Here is a 13045-nt window from a genome sequence, read left to right on the forward strand (position 1 = left end):
GACCTGAATTAGTTATCTGGATGTCTTTTACAACTTTCTGAGAAATACAAGCACAATTTATTTAACCTGTTTTAAGACACCTATTTAAGGATAAAATTAACTGCACTCTTCAAGTGCTCTGTATTGGCTGTAGCAGATACATGTGTTATCAGACACATTAATGCAGTTTTCAAAACTTGAACTGATAAATCCCACCTTGCCACCCCTATTTTCTCTCAGCCTTTTTCCACAGTTATCCATCTAAGCTCTAAGTTTTCTGTGGCAACTTCTAAATTAATATGATTTTGTCTTGAATAGATCAACAAACTACGACAAGAGCACTTTTGAGGAAGCAATTCCTTCTCCCACTTTTTTGAAAGATCAGCCTTGTGAATGAATTTGAAAATGCTTTCCTGACCTTAGAGTTAGGATAATTTTATAAATTCTATGCCATAAACAAGCTTTGCATCTTGGATGGTTGGCGTCTGGTGCTGCTTGCACTCACAAAATGCTGGCAGATTTCCCAGTCATCACTGGCACCATCCAGATTTAAACCTTCCTACAGCTCTTGCAACACAGTTTTTGTTCCTCAAATCACTCTTTCCTAAAAACCTAACAACCAGGCTTTGTTATTTTTACATGGCATAATTTCATTTTTGTGTTAGGAAAACATAATCAGGAAAATCCTTTCCTAAATTTTGCTCAGAAACCTGGCTTTGTCTAGACAAAAGCCATTCAGAAGATGAGAGAAACGTCAATGTGGAAACAATTTTGAAAATCTAAAATCCAAAGAAACTCTTTTAATTTGCAGTTTTAATTTCAGTGTTTGCTTTTCTTACTTACCTTCTTCCGCCATGAGGTTTGAGTTAATAGAATCTATTTTGGTTTCAGAAAAACTGTCTATTACAACCAGAAAAAAAACCAAACCCACAAAGAAAGGACTTGCGAGGCTTGCAATGACATGAAAGCCAGAAACAGTTTTTATTAGATCCAGGTTAAATCAGAAATGTAAAAATTATTTCCATTTGCCTCAAGGGAGTGTGGACAATAACAACATTTTGTACTTCTGCAAGAACATTGGGTTTGCACACTGTGGCAATGTAAATCACCTTGAGAGATAGATTTTGGCCTTAAACACATTTTATCATCTTCTCAGTAACTTGCTGTCATCGGGACCTTTGTTACTACTGGAGAAATGTGACCAAAATGTTTTCTTAATGTTTGCAGTTGTGAAAATCTCCTGTTATTTACATTGTACAGTACCTTACCTTTCATCTTTGTAGCTCATACTCCGAGTTCAGTCATATTTATAGTCTTCATGCTTTGCAGAAATTTGTACTGGAATTGTAAAATACAAGATAGAGTACTTGTGCTGCCTTCTGAGGTGTTTTCTCCACTTTCCTCCCCTGCCTGTTTATGGAAACACCTAACACTTATCTCCTTTAAATGACTTTATAGTGGAAATAAATAGAGCCTAAATTCTGCCCTCAGATGAGCATGAAGTTTTTGTTGATAGAAATAATAAATTTGACTCACATCCTCTTTATATATCTGGAGCTCTGCAGAGAGTGCTCAGGAAAAGCAGATGCTATCTGTTCTTCAGAAGTGGTTCTGCCAGGCGTAGTGACATTTACTTGTCAAGATGAAAGTAATGAAAAATTAATCCTGTTGCCATTAGTGGAAAAAGGATAAAGCCTCTTAAACAGATGCATCCTATAAAAAAAAAAATTTGAACTTATATTTTGGCAGAGTGAACTCTTCAGGTACTTGGAAATATCCAGCAGTGTCAGCCCAGGTTAAGATATGGTGTGTTTTCCTCCCTGTTTATTTCTTCTCCCTTACTGTGAGTGTTCTGTGAAAAGAGATCTTCACCTGACCTTGTTAGATGCTAAAGAATAGATAAACACGAATAACTATTAGATGGGAATGAGGAGTATTTGCAGACATTAAGGACAAAAAGATTAAAGATGGTTTGAATATGAAAAAAACTCCTCATATATTTAGAAAGGAATTTTTCAAACATGATGGACAACATAAAAAAAGGGAATTAGAAAATTCCTAAAGGAATTTTTCAAGCATGATGGACAGTCTTTCTTTCTAAATCTGTTTAAAAAAATTTAAAATAGATGCATTATAATCTTATTTGGAAGGTAAAAGAATTACAATTAACAAAATGCCCCAAAATTTACATCAAATGTTTCCAAGTTCTCTTTCAGTAAAATGCTAAATGAAAGTGTTCAGTCAAAACAGAAAATTCGGGTTGACTTGTAATGATGACTATATAAATAATTTCTGCTAACGATGAGCAATTTGGGAAACATAGTAGTTACATGTAGTGTTGTACAATTCATTTCCTAAACAGAAAAAAAAAGACAAAACCCCATGAAAACATACCTGAATTTCTGCCAAGATTGCCTTCCTGCAAGAGTTCTAGACCTGTCTAAAAGTATGGCAAAGTTCATCTATCTAATTTATTCTTTCATTGTGTAAAGTGTCAGAGAGTAGAAATATGACTTTTTTACTGTCTTATACAAGAGATGTGGAAAATATTGAAAGGGTGTCTGGGTTTCTTTATTCCGTTTGATTTGGGGAGTTTTTTCTGCTTAAAACTTGAACTTTGCCTTAAGAGGCCCTTAGAAAACAAAGATTTTTTTTTACAGGCATAAATAAATGTTAGAAAATTAATTTTTATTTTCATTATGACAAGAAAGGTCTTTACCAGAAAACAGAGAAAGATGAGGTAATATCATCAAAGAGTATTTTATGTCCTTCTTACGTATTTTCTTGAGTTTTCTTGAAAGTTAACAGCTGAAGCAACTTAGAGTGCCTTAACCCTTGTGCAACTATGTATATCTTTGTAAGAAATTCTGAAGTAGGCTATAATGTTTTCAATTATAAATTTGATATATATATACACTTCAAAGCAGGACAGCCCCAGCTTTAGAGGGAGAGAGGGAATATGACAAACCTTCCAAAGCAGTCCTACCATGACTATTAGTGACAGTAAAAAATTATCATTGTAGTCACTATCACAGCTATTTTAAATTTCACATTAGCTTCAGTAAGACCAAGGACTTAATTTGTTGCTTTTTGAAGGAGGAATACCTGAGGAAGGAGAAGAAAAGAGATGCAGTGTGGAAAGTGTTCAATACTGCACCATAAGAACAAATGGTACCTAAACATAGCTTTATAGGCATGTTTTGTGACTATATGGAAAATACTCCAAACTTATCTAATGTTTATTTTAGTAAAGTGTCATACAGATAAAGCACACTGGGGAAAATATCAATATTTATTTAAGAATTTTCCCACCCACATCTACCCCTCACAAAAAAGCCCCTTGCAGTCCTGGCACATAAATTTCAGAGTAAATGTCTGCACACAATAGCCTGCAAATGGTCATAACAAACTATTCAATCTGCTCTGAAGGCAGGGGATGAGCACAATGGCATCTGCTCTTACATTTATTCTCACTGTCAGCATGCAAAATGCAAAGAAACCAGGAGACTGGATAAAAAAATCTAGTGTGTTTAGTACAAATGACAAATACTATAAGGAAACACTATCTCCTAATTTATTATCATGCTGGGTCTGCTCACTTTGTGTTTATAAATGAATTTAGTTTATAAGTGAAAACAGATTGCCTGGCTGTTTTGACACAGAAATAAGCAGATGCTGAACTGTTATGAGTAATAGGAAGAAATTTGTAAGGAATAGCTTATCTTAGATTAATGACTCATCTTAAAATATTTTAAAATATATATTTTATATTATATTTATTTATTTATAAATATATATATATATTATTTATTTATTTATTTATTTATTTATTTATTTATTTATTAGTATTATTATTTATAATGCCTACATCAGTGAACAAGGGAAGGACTGTAAATGTCATTTATCTGGATTTCTGTCCTCCACCACATCCTTTTCTCTGAACTGGAGAGATATGGGTTTGATGGGTGGACATTTATATGGATAAGGAAGTAGTCAGACAGTCCCATCCAGAGGGTCATGCCAACAGGTAAGTGCACTGATGGATAAGTTCCACAGTCCTAATAGATATTTTTTATAAAAGAAAAATAGGAAGATAAATAAAGACTTCTCTTCATTAATATCAGGAGGGCATTACAAGAAAGAGCATTTCATTTAAAAACTGAGGGCCATTGCACTCTACTAGAAAGTAGACGTGCTGTTCAAAAAAAATTACTTGAACAGTTAGTTTTATATCATGCTTGGAGGCAATATTTTTTGTTAACTTTTTCTTATGAACAATCATAATGAAGAGGCACGAGGAAAAAAAAGTAAAAAATAAAGGTTGCCCACTACATATTGAAAAACAAAGAATGAGTATCTATATTTTTATATTTTCCAAAATAATTTTTATTCTAAGCAGTACATAATTTCCAGACATGATCATGCAGTTGGAATGCACTAACATATTGGTTATCTTTTAATAACAAACCCATTTCTTCAGTAAGGAGACAGGAATTTGAAGAGGAATGATACAATTAGAACAATTTCACATGAGCCATTATTAAGTATAAATTTTGTATAAATTTTGTAATGAAGTGATGCTACTGTGCAAAAGATAAATACCAGAAGCAATCTTACTCTCATTTAAGAGAGCTTGCAGCTAACTTCCACAGGAAAAAAATGAAAAACAAACCACCACTTAAAACCCAAGGGTATATGATGGATCAGGAATGTGCAGGGAGGTTTTTTTCTCTGTATTTCTTCTCTCCAGGTATTTTTACCAGTAAGTTAAACTATAAAAATAAATCTCAGCCAGAGTAGAATGAACCTTACATTTCTCCCGAGTCAATCTTACACCTCCAGAGCAAATGCTAAATATTTTAAGCAGAAATTGATGAATTTTGCCACATTTCCAAATCCTTCTTTCCCTTGGAGTCAGCAGACCAGTTCAGTGTACTGTACTTTCTGCTTCGCTGACCCTCTGTGCCCTGTATTTCAGGCCCTGCTTGAGGCATGGCTTAAATTTTTGATGAGGAGAGGTTGGTGTCTCAATCTCAACAGCTCTGATTTTGGGGTTAAAGCAGTAAGTAACAATGCAATGAAAATACCTGTATTATGCTCAAAAATTAGTCATCCTTGCGTTGCTGAAACATGTTTGAATGATTCATTTCATTCATTTGAATAAACACCAAGGATTCCAGGAACCTGAGGGGAAAGACAATTACTTGCATTTTTATGTAGCCCTTAATGGTATTACTGGACTTGACTAAAGTATAAACCAGCTATTTTTAAAACCTGGGTATTATTGAAACTTAGCCACAGAAATTTAGATGTGTTAGAGAACTATTAATGGAGAGTGAAAAATTAATGCTGTTGCAGATCAGATGAGAAAATTGTGTCATCTGGCAACCTGATTAGAAATGGTTCATTACAATGAAGCACCATGGAGGAGAGATATTTTTTAAGAGAAAAAGGAAACAACTTAACAGAAGGAAAGGAGATAGCAGAACACTATCAAAAAAAAAAAAAAAAAGAGGAATTCAGAAAAGGTGGATTTATCGACAGTTTTGGAAAAATCACTGTGCTCTTCCTGTCATATAGATTGGAATCATTCCATCTGACAAGAGCAGGATCCCAAAAAGTTTTTTGCTGCTTCTTCACGAAGTAATGGTGCAAGTGGAAAAAAGCAAACAAAACCAAAGCCAAAACAAAACAAAAACCAACCAACCAACCAAACCAAACAACAACAACAACAACAAAAAACACACACACACACACACAAAAACAAACAAACAAACAAAAAAAAAAATCAGAAAAACCCCAAGCCACAAACAAACAGAAACTAAAAGCTACAGGAAGTGAAAAATTACTCAGAGACTTTTTACAAAATGACATCATCATTGAGGACCCAAAGCTGGTTTAGGAACCTCTGCATATTCATTTTCCATACCTTCCAGCAATGTGGAAAAGCTATCTTTCCCATTCGGGCTTCTTGTAACTATTTGAAGAAGTCTAGAAAACCACTGGGAGTTTATTTATGTATTTCCTAAACTGGCTTTTAATGATGGTGTTAGCACACACATTGGTGCATATAGAGGACAAGTAAAACACAACAAAAACACTTAAATAATTTTAAAACATGACATAAGTGATTTTCTTTAATTTCCCATGAAACTGTAGTGAGGAGAACTTAATTAAGCTAAGTCTTGTCTCTATTCTTTATTTAAAATAAAGTTCAGATCAAGACATTATATTAAGTACAATTAACACTGCTACAGCATAGCAAATTATAGAGGAATAAGCATACTTTGATGATTCCACCTTCATGTTATGCAAAAACCATATTTTTCCTCATTAGTTAATGATTACACTTTTCTATAACAAAGAACAGTAAGTAATAGAACATACAGTAAAATATCCTATATTTTTCTTTGTAATTAGAGTGGAATGGTGTTCCTAATTTTTGTGACAAACTCTGAAGAGTTTTAAGAAGAGTATTAAGAATTAGCCTATGCACAAAAAATAAGTATCTGGTGAATATAGACAGAGGAAAAAAAAAAGGTTCACGTTGAACTTTTCTCAACATTTCCTGATTGTTAAAAGCCACATTACATTTCTGAATGCTTTCATATCAGTAAAGTGTGGAAGTGTTTCTTCTTTATTACACGTTTCTCACCAAAGACTCTGTAAAAAAAAATTTAATTCTCACAGCTAAGGTTCAGTCTTCACAGAAACTTAATGACTGTCAACTATTTTTATCCCATCATTTCTGGATGCAACAGGACAGGAAACAGTCACCTTTTTCTGTCACCTTCTTCTATAAGAAATCAAAGAATTTTTTTCCCACACCCAAATCTGAGACCTCCTCAAGCTCTGAGATCAGCTCACTCCCCTTTGAGCAGGCAGAAAGGACTCCTTCTGAATGGGATTTAGCACAGGTATATAGGGGTACCCTTTGGTCTCGAAGGTCTTTATGTTTCACTGCTCTGAATTTTTAAATGCACTTTACTTGGAACTGCAAGCCACTGCAGGACTTCACAAAAAACAGCAAACCTCTACAGGGAAGGTTTCATGGAGCCATTTAAACGCAACACACACGTGGAGGTATTACCATCATTTTTATTAGACATGATTTATCATCAAGCAGAAATTCCTTCTCCCCTCCAGCTTCCACAGAGCTGATACAAATTTTTTCACCTCTGCCTAGTAGTATGACAAGCAGGAGGATTAATGGCAAAGAACAAAACTCCTCTTGCTATTTAATTGATAACTCTATCACATCAAACTGTGTGTAAATCAATAACTCTGCCCTGCAGTGCCAGGGAACAGTTTTTCTGTGGGGCTCTGACATGGTTAAAATTCTGGTATGGCACCAAAGGTGTGTTGCTGTATTTCCTCCCAGCTGGCATGAACACATTTATTCAGTGTGGGTCAATGTGGACAAATATAATGACTACTATGAGTCAATACCTGGATATGATTTGCATCAATTTCTTTTTAGCACCCTATTGAAGCTAGATCGAAGACAAACAACTATTTTTTGGACTTTTGGTTTTTTTTACATTACTTTCTCAGCCAGCTATAGAGTATACATTTAAAAATTGTTTCAGATTAAAATAGTAGGGTAATACCTGCACATATTGTATTTGTAGAGTTATCAATGTTTAAATTAGCAATCTGATCAAAGCTAGGGATAAAAACTGTGATAAAATGCAGGTTTGCACACTTCTTTGTACTGATTCCATGCATAGGTGTAATTATCGGAGCAGTCAATAAAATGAAACACTAGCTTTTTCTCAATCAATGGACTAAAATTTAAGATCCAAAGAATTTTTGTTTCTGTCTAAATTAATACACTTATTTCATAAATCCAAAATGTCCCTCCTTAGCTTTAAGAATACTATGTTACTTTAAAACTGAAGTAAAGATGTCTGAATGTCTTTGTCTCCCATATTTTTTTCCCCCTGCAATTTCTACTCTATGGCAAGAATCAAAATAATGAAACTCTTATTTGTTTTAAATGCCTTTCTGCATGCGAACTGCAGGTAGGAATAATTTCTGTGGCGATAGGAACATTAACATGGTGTTACTGGCACCTGTTTCTCTTTAACAAGTGTAGTACCACTGAACACCTACTAAGCCTGTCCCCTTCAGAGATGAATTGAAGCAGAAATTTAAAACATGTCGCTGGGCACAGAAAGCTGCTTGGAGCATGGAGATTGTGAGAAATAATCTAGTCAATCACTCTTGTGGTTTCCCACTTAACTGATACACATCTGCATTAATACATGGGTTTGTTTTTTGGTTTTTTGTGGGTTTGGTTGTTTTTTTTTTTTTTCTTAGGTCCCAGTAATCTATCCAAGGGGAATTAAAGACTGAAAAAAAAAATGCTAAAAGGTAGGGTGCTGTCACTGACTGGTTTACTGCCATATGAACATCAATTATTTGCTCAGGACAGTGTCTGGGATTACAAGTGCTACTGATATTTGTCAAAATGTGTTTTGTCTTCTCACCTGTAGCTTCAGTCTGTCTCTGAAATAATGATGCTGTTGATCCAAGTGTTTTGCTGCCGTTGAAACAGTGCTGGGCAGGTACAAGGCTGCTGGGGAAAGTGCTGCTCACACAGCAGGGCTTTGATGAAGTCTGCTCCCAAATGGGCTGTTACTGCAACCAGAACCAGAGTCATGGCTAGGACCTGTTATTTTCAAAACATCTTTTTATGACAGAAAGTAGAAAAGGACTTTCACAGTGTTAAAATGGCAATGTCCCTCTTGGGCGACCCCTGCTGAAAGATGAGGTATTTTAGTTGGTGATCATTTCCTCTTGTTCATCTTCCTATTTCATTAACACTTTTCTTTTCATCCCCTGTGAATATGATGAACAGATGATTAAACACAAAAAAACCCCCACCCAAAACACCAAAATATGCTATTTGGGAGAATGAACTGCATTAATCCTGTTCATTAAAAAGCTGCATAACTGCCAGGTGAGATGAAGAGAAGCCAGAAAAACAACTCTGATCACAGTTGCCATTTAACAAATCTTCCTTTCACTTGTCTGAGTATTTACCTAAGACTTCAGTGACCTGAGTGTGGCTGAGCAGCATGGGTTAAGAGTAAGGAAAGACAAGAATACAAGATTAGGATACTTTGCAGTTCTTTCTTGCTCTTTTAAACACACTTCAGGGTTTTATTTCAGTTCATTTTGCTTCCTGAGCAATAATTTAAAAACATTTATAGTGAAATTATACATGTAAGCAGAAGACTAAATCACTATTCCAGCAATAATGGTTCCTCAATGATGAAATGGTAAAACAACAACAGCAACAAAAGTTTGGGCTTTAAACACCTACAGGTAGAAACATCAAGTCAGGTGAATGGTAGATCTGGGTACATAAAGAATTAGAGCTTGAGTTTTTTGTGGAAGTCTATTATTGCAGTTGGAATGATATTTATGACTTAGGACCCCTTTGTTTCCAAACAAGTTTTTATGACAGGAAATAGAAAAGACCTCTTGCAGCATTTGTAAGATGGCAATATCCCTCTTGATGGCCCATAAATACATCATTTAATACAGTTACATTGATACTTAATATCAATGCAAAAATATCATACATTCCACTTCTGTTTTGAAAAGCAGATATTTAAACATGTATTTAAAAGAAAAAGTAATGTACTAACTCAGACTATTCTGAATCTAGGAACTAAAATGTGGATGTGCTTATCAAAACTGTGGCTCATTCCATAACGAATGTAGAAAAATTAACTGCCATTCTGGTTTAAAAGGGACTTTCTTTTGTTTTTCACCCAAAAGCACTGAATTGTCTTAATTGCATTACCAGTAGCAGCACATAAAATGGAAAACCTTAAGGAGTGAGAGGAAGAACCAACTGCATTCTGAGTGCTACAAAAAGATAAAGTGTTTTACACCTTTGTCTCAACACCTGAAAGCAGAGGGTCACAATCAACTGCTGCTGAATACAAGTTGTCATTTTCAAGGAGGGAAAAGGTGACATGGCTGTAAAGCATAAAACCACACAGAAACCCCAGAATTCTTCAAATTGTCAGCAGTCACCTATGCATGTCTACGTTACTAATGAACTGCTGACCTTCTGCCAAGGCAGCTTGCCATGGTTACAGCAAGAATCATGAGATAAAGATCCCAGGTTTATTGCAAATTTCAGTGGAGACACACAAGCCGCTGTAATAAGCTTACTTTTGTGAGAAGGCGAGCAATCTGAATGGATTTACATAACAGAAAGCTGGGAGGGGGAATGAAATTAAGCATTTTCATACAATCAGGGTACTAGAAACAGCCTCAGTGAAAAGGACTCTGAAAATAAAATCAGCAGGGATTTAGAGCCTTCCAGCTGAAATTGGCATGCAGGGCATGGCTCCAGGAGCCAGTAGGCTTCCAGGTCAATCTCGTTCAGCCACCTCATCTGCTCTGTTGCAAGAACGCCTTTAAAATTAAAATACACACAAAAAACTCTCCAAAACAAACCTGAAGAATGACAAATCACCACGCTCAACAAAAACTTGAAAAAACACTCCCCAAAAACCAAACCAAACAAACAAAAAACTCAAGCAAATTAAAAAACTAAACAAGTAAAACTACCAAAAAACTCCAACCCACAAGGCAACCTAGGTATACCCATATTGGCTGAAATTCAAGAAAATAATGGGCTTATAATACACAGAGAAGCCAGAAAATTCAAAAAGAATGGATGCACTTCAAAGCTAGGGCAAGTAGAAATATCTGACCAAGGACAGTCATACTGTAAGCAATGAATTTTTAACACGTCCATATCTGGCCTATAGATATTTTATTTTATGTGTATATAGATATATATTACGTTTAATGTATTTATTACATGCACATACTGTTATATGTAATATCTATCTTGTAATTTTAGCTATATAATATATATTAACCATATACATTAACCCTGCGCTTTTATTTCAGTATTTTTAAACAAGCCAATTTCCTTATGATATTTAAAAATCTCAATGCTGTGAGTTATGATTGCTTCTATTGAAGCTTTTGGCATCTGCTGATTTCACAACTGAAGGTACTATAAAAGGAAAGAAAGTGTCAACCACATTAAAATTATGTTAAGCAAGAACAAAATCTTTTTCCCTATTTTTTTTCAAGGAAAGCTTTGCTTTCATAAAATGATACATGCATAGTTTTAAAGGAACTTGTGCATCCTGGAAAAATAACTACTGTTTCTGGATTAACTGTGTAACCAACTGATATTTCTAAAGTTTAGAAATTATTAGTTTTATATATCAATTAGGAGCATGGAAAAAAAGAAAATATTAAATACAGACATAAATAATTTATGTAGGCACCTCAGTTCAAGTTTCTGAAAATACCTTATTCCATTGGGATGCTCAGAGTTTACAGCAGGCATGAGTAGAGTCAGTGCAAACCACAATTTGGACTGAACAGAGCTTAGGCAGAAGTGAAGAACTTATTTGAATTCCAGATAATTATCAGCCAAATGTACTCAGAATGTAAAAAAATTTAATTCAATTAATGATCCAATAGTGGACACAATTCTTTACAACTTCATATTTAAGGGGTTTATGAGTCCCTGTGTAAAATAAATAAAACAGCAATTATGCTGAAATGTCACATGTTACATAGTATAAATGCAATCAAATGCCAATAACTCTTCCATAGGGAGAAAATATCATTCTCTTAGCTGGAGGGGGAATTTGTTGAACATCTCACAGAGTGTGTTCAAATTGTTTGTTTGGACAAATTTTTTTCCATCTTAATATGACCACATATGAAAATATCAATGAATGTTTGTAATGAAAATGGCAATATTTCTTATTAATATTTAACAGGATTCTAACAGTCAAGATTAATTATAAATCATGGATTAAATTAGCAACCTTCCAAGAATTCCCCCACACAAACATGCCAGATCTGGCGCTGGTCACAGAAACTTCAGGAGAACCTTGTCCCATCAAAGCTCCCTGTTCTAAAAAATTTGAAGTGAACTTTAGGTTCTTAGGTGATTTCAGGATAATTTTAGTTTAGACTACATTTGGGAAGTGAAATTGAGGCAATATGAAATCCTTTCCCCAGAAATACCTCAATATTGCCTCTCCTTTTTGAGACTCTCTTTTTGAAATAAGTTCCACTTTAATATTTTTGCATGCAGATCAATAATGAAACTTAATTTAGAAATAAGATGATTTACACTGAACGCTTCTGAAGAAAAAAACTTTTCCTTTTGAAAAACTAAGAAAGCAGTTGTATGACAAATGGGTTTAGACTAGAAAAAATCATTTGGAATGCACAAATCCTTCCATGAATTTAATTCCTTTGCCCATCCTTGAAGAGAAGGTTCCCAATCCCAAGGGAAAGTTTAGGCCACAACTGTGCAGCAACTCACCTCCTATCACTGCAGAGATTATTGGGTTTCTCTGGAAGCCCTCTGCTCAATTTTAATAAATCCAGTGAAGTATTAAGAAGCCAAAATCACCTCCGTGCTACATTAAATTAGCTCTGCATTACAATGAAACTCTAATGGCTGTTCCTGTGGCACTGAAATTAATTTTAAATTAGTTCATTGGTATTGGTGCAGCCAGACTGGAGTGAATTGAGGAGACACTCAGAAAAACAAATAATTTCCATTAACTGTTGAGTACACTTACTGCATTGTGTTTTCAAGTTATTTTTCCATTTCTGAAGATTTCTGTAAATCTTCATCGCTCAGATACAGGAAGTATATATACATGAAGAATATTTGAAGACTATTCAAGGCTCTCTGAACAAGAACCTTTTTTTTTAGAAATCCTTAACAATGGTTTGACCTGCCCTTTTTCTTTTATCTATCTTCCAAGGGTTGTTTCAAATTACCTTTTCAGTGGTATGTGGATCTCCTACAACAGCTATCCTGTTTAAATTTATGAAGTGCAGATGCTGCCTCAGAAAACAAAATCTGGTTTCTCTGACATACCATGCAGGGAAACATTTCCACTTTAAGATGCCACTGGAGCAGCTGCTGAAGAGAAAAGAGTAAGAGCATTTTAGAAGGGTTATTCTACCTCTGTGGTACATAATTCCT

This window comes from Sylvia atricapilla, chromosome Z (genome assembly GCF_009819655.1).
Source record: "Sylvia atricapilla isolate bSylAtr1 chromosome Z, bSylAtr1.pri, whole genome shotgun sequence".
Taxonomy (NCBI): domain Eukaryota; kingdom Metazoa; phylum Chordata; class Aves; order Passeriformes; family Sylviidae; genus Sylvia; species Sylvia atricapilla.